Source organism: Oryx dammah, unplaced genomic scaffold, assembly GCF_014754425.2.
Source record: "Oryx dammah isolate SB20612 unplaced genomic scaffold, SCBI_Odam_1.1 HiC_scaffold_2, whole genome shotgun sequence".
Lineage (NCBI taxonomy): Eukaryota > Metazoa > Chordata > Mammalia > Artiodactyla > Bovidae > Oryx > Oryx dammah.
Window position 1 is genome coordinate 58,594,736 of NW_024070186.1, and position 11,036 is coordinate 58,605,771.

The 11,036-nt window shown below is 37.5% G+C and overlaps 1 long non-coding RNA gene across 1 annotated transcript; it reads left to right on the top strand.

Moving 5' to 3' along the window:
• Positions 1 to 104: 104 nt before the first annotated feature.
• Positions 105 to 9,704, top strand: LOC120869245. Its single transcript, XR_005722498.1, has 3 exons — positions 105 to 1,705; positions 6,099 to 6,227; positions 9,584 to 9,704. It is a non-coding gene; the product is annotated as an uncharacterized LOC120869245 (long non-coding RNA).
• The last annotated feature ends 1,332 nt before the right edge of the window (positions 9,705 to 11,036 follow it).

Below are 11,036 nucleotides of genomic sequence, written 5' to 3' on the forward strand. Positions count from 1 at the left end.
GGACGGAGGAGCCTGGTAGGCTGCAGTCCATGGGATCCCAAAGAGTCAGACATGACTGAGTGACTTCACTTTCACTTTTCACTTTCACGCATTGGAGGAAATGGCAACCCACTCCAGTGTTCTTGCCTGGAGAATCCCAGGGATGATGGAGCCTGGTGGGCTGCTGTCTATGGGGCTGCACAGAGTTGGATACGACTGAAGTGACTTAGCAGCAGCAGCAGCATTTAATACTGAAGTTAAGTGCACCTATTCAGTTAAATAAAGGCGAGAGAGAAAGTGTCATACAAAGTATGTGTTCTGTTGTTTATTAGCCAAATACAAGAGCAAGTTGGGTTTCCCAGGTGGCACAGTGGTAAAAAAAAAAAATCTGCCTGCCAATGCAGGTGACACAAGAGACATGGATTTGATCCCTGGGTCAGGTCAGTCCCCTGGAGTAGGAAATGGCAACCTGCTCCAGTATTCTTGACTGGAAAATTCCATGGACAGAAGAGCCTGGCAGGCTACCGTCCATGGGTCACAAAGAGTCAGACATGACCGAGCATGCATGCACTTAGAGCAAGTTAAAACTTTCTTATCCCTCTGATGTCTCTTCTGCTAGCTAAAATAGCAAGAGAGTCAGAGGTTCTAGATTTGAATCTTGGGTCTTATCTTTTGGCTGCTTAAGCGTGAGCAAGACTTAAGTTTCTCAGCTGCAGTTTTCTCAAGTGTAAAATAAGAATACTGTTACCCACATCAGAGAAATATGTATAAGCATTAAATGAGATAATTCATGTGGAAAATATCATTATGTAAAGCTACTATAAACTAGAAGGTATAAATGGTAGGCCTTTGGCCAAATCTAGCCACAAATGTGTTTGAATTGGCTGACATAGTTTTGGCTTCCACAGTGCTATAAAACAATTTTAATTAGTTGCCAACTTTCAAATATTAGATGATTTCATATAAAATATGGATTTTGAGTTTTCCTGAAAAAAAAAAAGCATATTCATTGGCTATGTTGGGCCCATATTCTTCATGGCAAAATGAGATAAATGTGAGTAATGGTTACTCTCCCACTGGTGGCACATCCCATCATTCAGTTATTTTCCCTCTGACAATGAAGGCTCAGTTTCCCTTATGTCTGGTTAGCTTCACTCATGTGACTCTTAACTCCTCTTGCCAGTACATTTTTGTTTGTGTCATCTACTGCTTTGTACTGAAGTGCTTTTCACATTTCAGCACAGAGACATTAAGGAGCGAATGACTAATGCATCTTTATCAGTTATGGGATTAAACACATAAAATCTCCCATCTCTAATCTAAGACTGATCTCTGTTTTTCACAGAACATCTCCAGTTCCCAAAGTATACCTGGCACATAGTTATAAGCTCAATAAATACTTATGGAGTGAATGACAATATGAATGAATGACATTGATGTGCTTACTACCTGAAGGATACATCTGAGTAGTTGTTTGCTTTGAGTATTTTAAAAAATGATTTTGCTATATGGATTTGATTCATCTATCTGAAGCAGAGAAAAATACTTACTTGCATGGCATTTTTACTTAGTTTGATTTTTTGAATTTTTACTACAGTATGTCCTCCAACAAAATATAGCCCAAATTGCAAGCTAAAATGCACCTGTAAAAATGGTGGCCTTTGCAATCCTGTAGATGGAAGCTGTACCTGTGCCCTTGGATGGACAGGAGATTATTGTGAAAAAGGTAAGTTGATTACTACCTTCTTTTATTCAATAAAATCTACAGCTTACTGCCATTCATTGATAAAATATAGTAGAAACCTGTGAAGGGGCTATTTTCCAATACACTTATGAAAGTTGTTTATAGTTTATAATTACATTTCTAATAAAAATAGTGTTATGTTAATACCAATTGATTTTGTTACCTTACCGGAATACCACATGAAAACTCTTAAAACTCAAGTAATTGAAATAGTATTAATGTGAAAGAGCTCCTGTGAGACCTAAATCTACTCCCCCTCCAGCCAATTCTTGAGGCGGGCAGAGCATGGGATGTGGGGCCCTGGGCAGACCCAGCTCACATCAGGAGTAGGCCCAGCTTCAAAGGGTGAAGAGGAGGACTCTGGGACCAGAGGTCTTGAAACTGTACATCATCAAGAGAAATTTAATCATGTACCACCATAAATACTTTTATTTAGAAGTGATAGTCACGTGCTGCTCCACATTAGAAAAATTGATAATCAGTTCAGTTCAGTCGCTCAGTCGTGACCGACTCTTTGCGACCCCATGAATCACAGCACACCAGGCCTCCCTGTCTATCACCAACTCCCAGAGTTCACTCAGACTCATGTCCATCGAGTCCGTGATGCCATCCAGCCATCTCATCCTCTGTCGTCCCCTTCTCCTCCCGCCCCCAATCCCTCCCAGCATCAGAGTCTTTTCCAATGAGTCAACTCTTCACATGAGGTGGCCAAAGTATTGGGGTTTCAGCTTTAGCATCATTCCTTCCAAAGAAATCCCAGGGTTGATCTCCTTCAGAATGGACTGGTTGGATCTCCTTGCAGTCCAAGGGATTCTCAATAGTCTTCTCCAACACCACAGTTCAAAAGCATCAATTCTTCGGTGCTCAGCCTTCTTCACAGTCCAACTCTCACATCCATACATGACCACAGGAAAAACCATAGCCTTGACTAGACGGACCATAGTCGGCAAAGTAATGTCTCTGCTTTTGAATATGCTATCTAGGTTGGTCATAACTTTTCTTCCAAGGAGTAAGCATCTTTTAATTTCATGGCTGCAGTCACCATCTGCAGTGATTCTGGAGCCCCGAAAAATAGTCTGACACTGTTTCAACTGTTTTCCCATCTATTTCCCACGAAGTGATGGGACCAGATGCCATGATCTTCGTTTTCTGAATGTTGAGCTTTAGGCCAACTTTTTCGCTCTCCTCTGAGTAGATAAAAATAAATATTGATAGTTGTTCTAGTGTTCTAGTGTGTGTTTTCAAACCACAGTTAATTATTTTGTACAGCACTGGAAAGCACGCACCTAATTAGAGCACTCTATTAAGAAGATAGTGTTGTGTCTTTTAGAACATTGAGAAAGGGTAGTAAGACACAGCATGGATGAGAACACTGTTCTTGGGGCCTAACCTTGGGGCCCCCTGAGTGAAAAATAATCCACAGTGAACTTGTACTGAGGTGGTTCCAACTATGGGATCTCTGGCTCCTTAGACCTGGGACTATAACATACTCTCATAATGGGTGTAATTACCCACCATCTTTCACCACTCATTTGACTGTCATGAAACTTGGCAGCACAACACAATGAAAGTACCTTGCAGTGGGATTGCATAGGCCCTTATGCTAATTCTTCTCTGCTGATACCATGCTCTGGGCCATAAGGACATTCGCAACATCTCCCCAGTAGTTTCCCATCTGAAAGTGAGGATGATGACACTGAAATGACAGCCCATCTAAAACCAACATTCAAGGAAGACCAATTTTCATGGTCTTTTTAAAACCACAGATCTCCTCCCTTAATTCATGGGAGATAGCTCCTATCAACATTATGATACTCAGGACTCCTAATGCAGAATAATAGCATTTTGTGTAGAATAGATGTGCTCTTGATTTTATTTTTGGTTTTAAGTTAGATAACTCTCAAGCATTGGGGGATGTGGGATATTTTAACTTCTGATTCTATCATTTAAATCTTTTATTATGGAACATTTCAAACATATACAAGAGTTACTGAGCCATGGGGTAAATACAAATGTAACTTTGCAACATATGGACCAATTCTCTTTCATGTGAGATTATACCATATTTCATCCTCATAAGCAATATATGGTTATCAAAAGAGTATATTATGTAATTTGGTGAGACTATTATATTAGTGGAATTTTCATTTTCATTTTCATTATTATGAATAATGTTTAACATCCTCTCTAATGGCTAAGGAACTTTTGCATTTCTTTTTCTATAAATTGTCTACTTATACTGTAAATAGTTGTCATTTCGATGTGCCCAGGGGAGGAGGTGACTTCAGGGTCCATGTGTTGCACAGTCTTGGCCACTCTCATCACTGCAAGGCTTTTTTCTCCAAGATTATTGGGCTTTTTACATAACAGCTGACATCTTAAAGCAGAAGTTGTCAGGTCTTCCTAAGACATAGACATGATCTATTATCATTTTCACCACATTCTCTCGCATACAGCCAACTGTGGATTCAGCCCACATTCCACAAGAGGATTGACGATGCAAAAGTATGAATCCCAGGTGATGTGCTTTATTAAGAGCATCTTTGAATTATAGATTATGCATGATTCAAAAGATTTTGTTTTTTCTTTTTTTGTTATAAAATTATCTTTTCTCTATTTTGTAAAATGTTGAGACTTAATTTAGGATGGACTCCCCATTCTCAGGTTTTAAAAGAATTCAGCCATGTTTTCTTTTAGGGACTCATATGACACCATTTTTGACACTCAATTCTCTGATCAATTAAAAATATTTTTCTTGGTATATGGTGTGAGGAATAGATTCATTTCCCCCTTATGTGGCTGTTCAGTTATCACACAAATCTATCTCTCCCACTGATTTGAGATGCAGGCTTCATTGACAACTAAACATTAATATGCAGTTAGATATAGTTCCTGATGTTCCCATTCTATTCATCTGTTTATGTGAAAATGCAATCATGTTTTTATTAGGAAGTCTTTATTATATGTATTTGATATTGACAGAGCTAGCCACCCTTCATTACTTTCCTTTTTTGGGAATTTCCTGGTGCTATTCTTGTTAATTTGTCCTTCAAAATGAAATTTATAACCAAATCATACAGATGCAGAAAAAAAAAATGGTTTTTTTTTCCACTGTTTTATTGTCCTCCGGGACAATTATTGTTTTAGGGAGAATTAGCGTATTTCTGGGGAGAAGGCAATGGCACCCCACTCCAGTACTCTTCCCTGGAAAATCCCATGGATGGAGGAGCCTGGTAGGCTGCAGCCCATGGGGTCGCCAGGAGTCGAACATGACTGAGCGACTTCACTTTCATTTTTCACTTGCATGCATTGGAGAAGGAAATGGCAACCCACTCCAGTGTTCTTGCCTGGAGAATCCCAGGAACAGGCAAGCCTGGTAGGCTGCTGTCTATGGGGTCGCAGAGTCGGACACGACTGAAGCGACTTAGCAGCAGCAGCAGCAGCAGCAGCAGCAGCAGCAACATATTTCTGATATTAACTCATCTTATCCAAGAACAAACATGGCCTATCTTTCCATTTGTGTACGCTTTTTGTTCCCCAATAAAGTAAAACACTGGATTTTAATATTCATATTATGACATAGCTATTAATTTTGTAATTTAGTCATCATTTTACTGAATTTTAAATGACTATTATTCAAATGTTTCTTCTGCATTTATTAAATTAGTAATATGATTTTTTTCTTTAGGCTGATAAGTATGATGGATTTATCAAATAATTTTTTTAATATTGCATAACCTTATATTCTTAGAATAAATATTAGTTGTGATATATTACTTTATAATATGCTATTGGCTTCTGTGTACTTTTTATGAATTTGGCATCAATATCATAAATAAAATTGAAGTATAGTTTTTTTATGCATTTTTGGGTGGGTTTTGGAATTGATGTTATACTCACATAATAAAATCTATTTGGAATTTTCCTTCCTTTTCAATGCTCTAGAGTATATATAATAATAAGGTGATGATCTGAACTGTAAAAGTTTATAGGATTTACCTGTGAAGCTTAGGAGTGGTGATTTTTTTTTAAATTGGAGCTGTTTTCTATTTTCTCTATTGTTTTTCTGTTATAACTAACCTATCTAGGTTTTCTGCTTCAAATTAGGAAAATGTTGGTAAGTTGTCTTCTGTAACTTTTCCATCTCATTTAGGTTTTTGTATTTATTTGTATTATACTTTTTATATTGATTCCTTTTGATGATCATTACACATTTTTTAAAAATGTGTGTATTTGTACTTTTCCTTTTTATCTTGATCACATTGGCTAATGATTTGTCTGTCTTTATTAATTGTACTGTTTATTTCTGTCTTCAACTTCATTACAGGCTCAATCGTCTTAACTAGAGTTATTGCTCGTGTGGTTCCTTTTTCAGAATGTTTTCCTGGTTATTTTGGTCCAGGCTGCCATTGTAATTGCACGTGTCAGAACAACGGAGTTTGCAGTAGGTTTTCTGGAAGATGTGAATGCCTCCCTGGTTACTACGGAAAAGACTGTGAATATGGTAAACAGAGAAAATGAGTGGGCATGTTATGATGTTGATAAGTTTTAAAAAATATTTTTAAATCATAAAATAATACATTCACATTATATCAAACTAGATAAGCTGTTAATATTTTAATGTTTATTCTTGCAATATATTTCATAGCTCTAATTTAAGTTCTAGGTGTCGAGAATTATCATAATGATGAAGTAATTGAATTTCTTTATTTATTTCAGAATAAATGTTTACAAAAATGTCTGTGATTCTATGATTATCTACAGTAGACACAGGCAGACATATGCAAGCTGTTGGTCTTTTTGAATATACTAATATTTCTTTATATCATTTCTTCATTTGGACTCCATATTTTCAGCTAAACTAGGAAAAGAGAGAATTCTGCCATAATTTGTCTTTGACATCAGAGAACCCTGATGGACAATACAGCTAAGAGATTAAGATGTGAGAGCTTAGTCTCTAGAATTAGTTGTATATGGCCAGCCTCTGCCATATAAAATGTGTATAAACAAAATTTTTGTAAGTTTCAGTTTTTTATCATGTATAAAATGAAGATAATAAACTCACCTTAGAAGATCATTAGGATTAAATAAGAAGATACTTGGAAGCATTTAGCACTGAGGCATGTTGTAAAAAGCTTCACAGGTGGCACTAGTGGGCAATTACCTGCCTGCCAATGCAGGAGACATAAGAGATGTGGGTTTGATCCCTGGGTCTGGATGATCCCCTGGAGGAAGGCATGGCAATCCACTTCAGTATTCTTGCCTGGAGAATCCCACAGACAGAGGAGACTAATGGGCTACAGTCCATAGGGTTGCAAAGAGTTGGACCTGCTGAAGCTACTTGGCATGCACGCATGCGTGCACGTTGTAAAAGCTGATGAACATTAATTACTCGCAAATCAAGTCTTTTTTAAAGCCTCTGTAGTTGGTGGCTCAGATGGTAAAGAATCCACCTTCAATGCAGGAGACCTGGATTGGATTCCTGTGTTGGGAAGATCCCCTGGAGAAGGAAATGGCAACCCATTCCAATATTCTTGCCTGGAGAATCCCCATAGACCGAGGAGCCTGGCAGACTACAGTCTGTGGGGTCACAAAGACTCAGACACAGCTCAGCAACTAAACACAGCACAGTGATATTAACAATATTTAAAAATTGTTTCCACTTGTTTCAACCCATCTTTAGGTTCTATAAAGCATATTTCACAGAAACAAATTCTACTAACCCTTTCTAGGTTTAGAATTATTGCCAGCACTCTGATGTTTCTTGGGTTAGGGTGTATGAAAGTGAACATCATGTAGTTTTTCTTTGTTTTGTTTTCAATATTGGAATAAGAGATACAGAAGAGGGGGAAAAAAGTATCTATTCAAGGCCCACAAATTTCATCCTGTTCACAGTAGGGTAGCAAGAAAGATTTTGAGCAGACAAGGGACGTCCCTCTGGTGAAAGAAATCTGTAAAGTAGATACATTATTAACTATTAGGATAATTAGCCATTGATTGTGTCCACACAGGAAGCTATAGTGATGATCTAGGATTTCAAAAATCTATTCTGGGATCAAAATGTAAATGGATGAATAGAAAATATGTTGGAAGAGCAATTGACTGTATTTTAGCAATTGATTTGGACATACAGATGAGGAAGATGTAGGATTTAAAGATAACTCTAAAGTTCTAAGCCGATGGACCTGGAAGAATGATAATATCATTTAGACAAAAGGAAAAGTTGAGCAAACCAACATTTATGAGCTCAGTTTTTTTATATAATTAAAATAGGGGAGATAAAGGAGGCTTCCCTGGTAGCTCAGCTGGTAAAAAAAAATCTACCTGCAATGCAGGAAACCCCAGTTTGATTCCTGGGTCAGGAATATCCCTTGGAGAAGAGATAGGCTACCCACTCCAATATTCCAGGGCTTCTCTGGTTCCTTAGTTGGTAAAGAATTAAAGAATCTGCCTGCAACGCAGGAGACCTGGGGATCTCTGGGTTGGGAAGATCCCCTGGAGGAGGGTATGGCAACCCACTCCAGTATTCTCGCCTGGAGAATACCCATGGATGGACAGAGGAGATTTGACGTTTTTATGTATTGTCAACAATTATATAAGATCGAACAAAAGAAACCTTGCACTATATCTTCCTTTAGTATTCATTTTTTACGAGTTAAAATGAGGTTAGAAGATGGAAGATTGTATATCATACAAAATAATTCATTCCTCATCTCTTTTTGGTTTTACCTTCTTTTTCTGCTCTCTGATGTCAGTTTTTCCTAATGTTGAATATGTCCTGAGTAACTCCATTTATGCTGAAGTGTCACACACTTGAAGCCTAGGCAAATCCAACTCTAGGTGCCTGGGAAGTGGGGTTGGGGGACACAGAGAAAGGAAGAAAGTATGAAGAGCAAGAGTGAGAGGGAGAGAAAGAGAGAGTGGATAACTGAAGGAAAAGGAAATTGCATACCCATTCTGTTCCCACTGGTGAGTAGTGAGTATAGCCATAGACAAAACCCCAGTAATAAATGAGAATCCTTTGCCTGCTGTCAAAATTAGCTCCCACATACCTCCCTCAGGGTGAGCATCTCCCTGGGGAGAGGACAATTTTAGCAATCCAAGAAATGCATTTGCTTGGACCACATGGTATCTAAACCAATTACTTCTGATGTTCAGCCACAAAAATATCTCCAACCATGGAGGAAAAACAGATTGCATTGGACTTGCTAAGAAACAGTTCTACATTGTACTTCTATGGGCTATCTAAATACATTTTTTAAAGGTTAAATTTCACTGACTTTAAAACATGAATTCTTCATCAGATGTTAATTTACTCCATACATATACATCATATTCTCTTTTATTTACTTTCTTCCTCTTTTTCCTCCCCTGTTTTCTTATCTATCCCCTTCCATTATCTATCCCCAGGACTTCAAATACCAAGAGCTATATGAATCACCTTTCACAGATAGTCTCTTATTTATTTAAAGAATTTTAAATTCGCACTAAAGTTAGCCTGGATCTGAAGTTAAAAAACATTGCTATTTTAGGTGTTTAGGTTATTAGAGGGTTTTGATGAAGTCTTTGTCAGACTATAACACATTACAGCAAATCAACTCTATTTACTTGAAGATATCTTACATTTTCTTGTGGACTTTTCTAGACTAGTGGTTGAGAATGGCAGTGATATATTCACATATCTGCATGACTAAAGTACTATCACTATGCTTCTCCATGTGATTTTTCCTTGCTTTCCAGTTCTGTGCCTCTTTTCTCTTTCTTTGGTCCTGGGAAAGAGATTACCTAGAGTATATCCTTTAATTTTGCCCTTATTTATTCTTTAAGCCAAAATAGTGTTTTGACATTTCCATTTTCTAGCATGCCTTTCTGGATTTTATGGTTTGAATTGTGCTCACATCTGTGACTGCAAAAATGGAGCCAACTGTGATGCAGCCAGTGGACAGTGCATTTGCCCAGTAGGTTTCCATGGCAACCAGTGTGAAAAAGGTATAGCCAGGGTGTTTTTAAGCATTGAATGTGGGAATTCCGTGTGACTGTGAGATCTTTCTATCTGATGGAAAACATATAAACCTGAATCTCAAACATAGAATAATCACCTGAGCTTCTGATGTGGACATTAAAGTGACAAGAATTCACTCTTACAAGCAGTAAAATGAGTCCTGATTTTATTACTGATTGGTCAGAATTTTTATTCTGCCCTAAATGAAACTATTTAGGATCTCAGATTACCACTAAAGCAGTTAGTCTTCAATGGAAAAGAATTCTGCTTTGAATGAGAAATATTTCATTAAATGCTTTGAAAAGGATGACATGCACTGGGTTCAGTGGTACTGAAACAGATTCAAGGACTTTATGAAAATATTAAAAATGTGAACTAGGCATTCATCAGCAGAAGTAATAACAGCCATGAATGTGGATGAAGATATATAGGTGAGAAAGTGAGCTACTCAGTTGGAAATAAAATATTATTAAGCCCCGGTCTATTCAAAACAATACAGAACCACATAGGTTTCAATAAATAATTCCAAGTCTCATTTTAGTTTATACTATGTTTGCTCTTGTGCATATGGTTACAGCAACCCCAATAATTATAAAGATAATATAATGATAGTGGTCATTTGACTTTATGTGAATCAAAATTCTTATCTTAAAAAAGGAACTATATGTTAGTTCCATATCCTATTCTCATAGGTCACTAGAACTTTACATATAGTATCTCTTGTCCATGCTTTATTCACTTATTCATTTATTATGTAACAATTTGAAAAAATGTACACGTATTATGTGCTTGCTATTTAAAGTCTGGGAATATAGTGAAGCTTACCATCTTCTGGAGAAATAGTGAATAAATAAATAGCACTATAAGGAAAACTAACGTAATGCTTCGCTGGTGGCTCAGCGGTAAAGAATCTGCCTGCCCATGCAGAAGACACAGGTTCCATCCCTGGGTCAGGAAGATCCCCAGGAGAATCAATGGCAACACACTCAGTATTCTTCCTGGGAAATCCCATAGACAGAGGAGCCTGGCAGGCTATAATCTGTGGGGTCACAAAAGAGTCAGACACAACTTAGCAACAAAACAACACCTAAAGTACTTGTACTTGGCTGGATGACTCAGTCTCATTCCTTAAATTTCTGTCTTCAAAAAGCTTACATACATTCTAACAGGTGCAAACCAGTGTTGAAGTAGGTCAATTTTAAGGTGCAAGTATGAACCTGTGTATAAAATGAAGCTTCATTCCAGAACTTTCCTCCCTTCTTCCAACCAATCAATCTCAATTTATCTTCCCACTATGCTTTTGCAGAAACT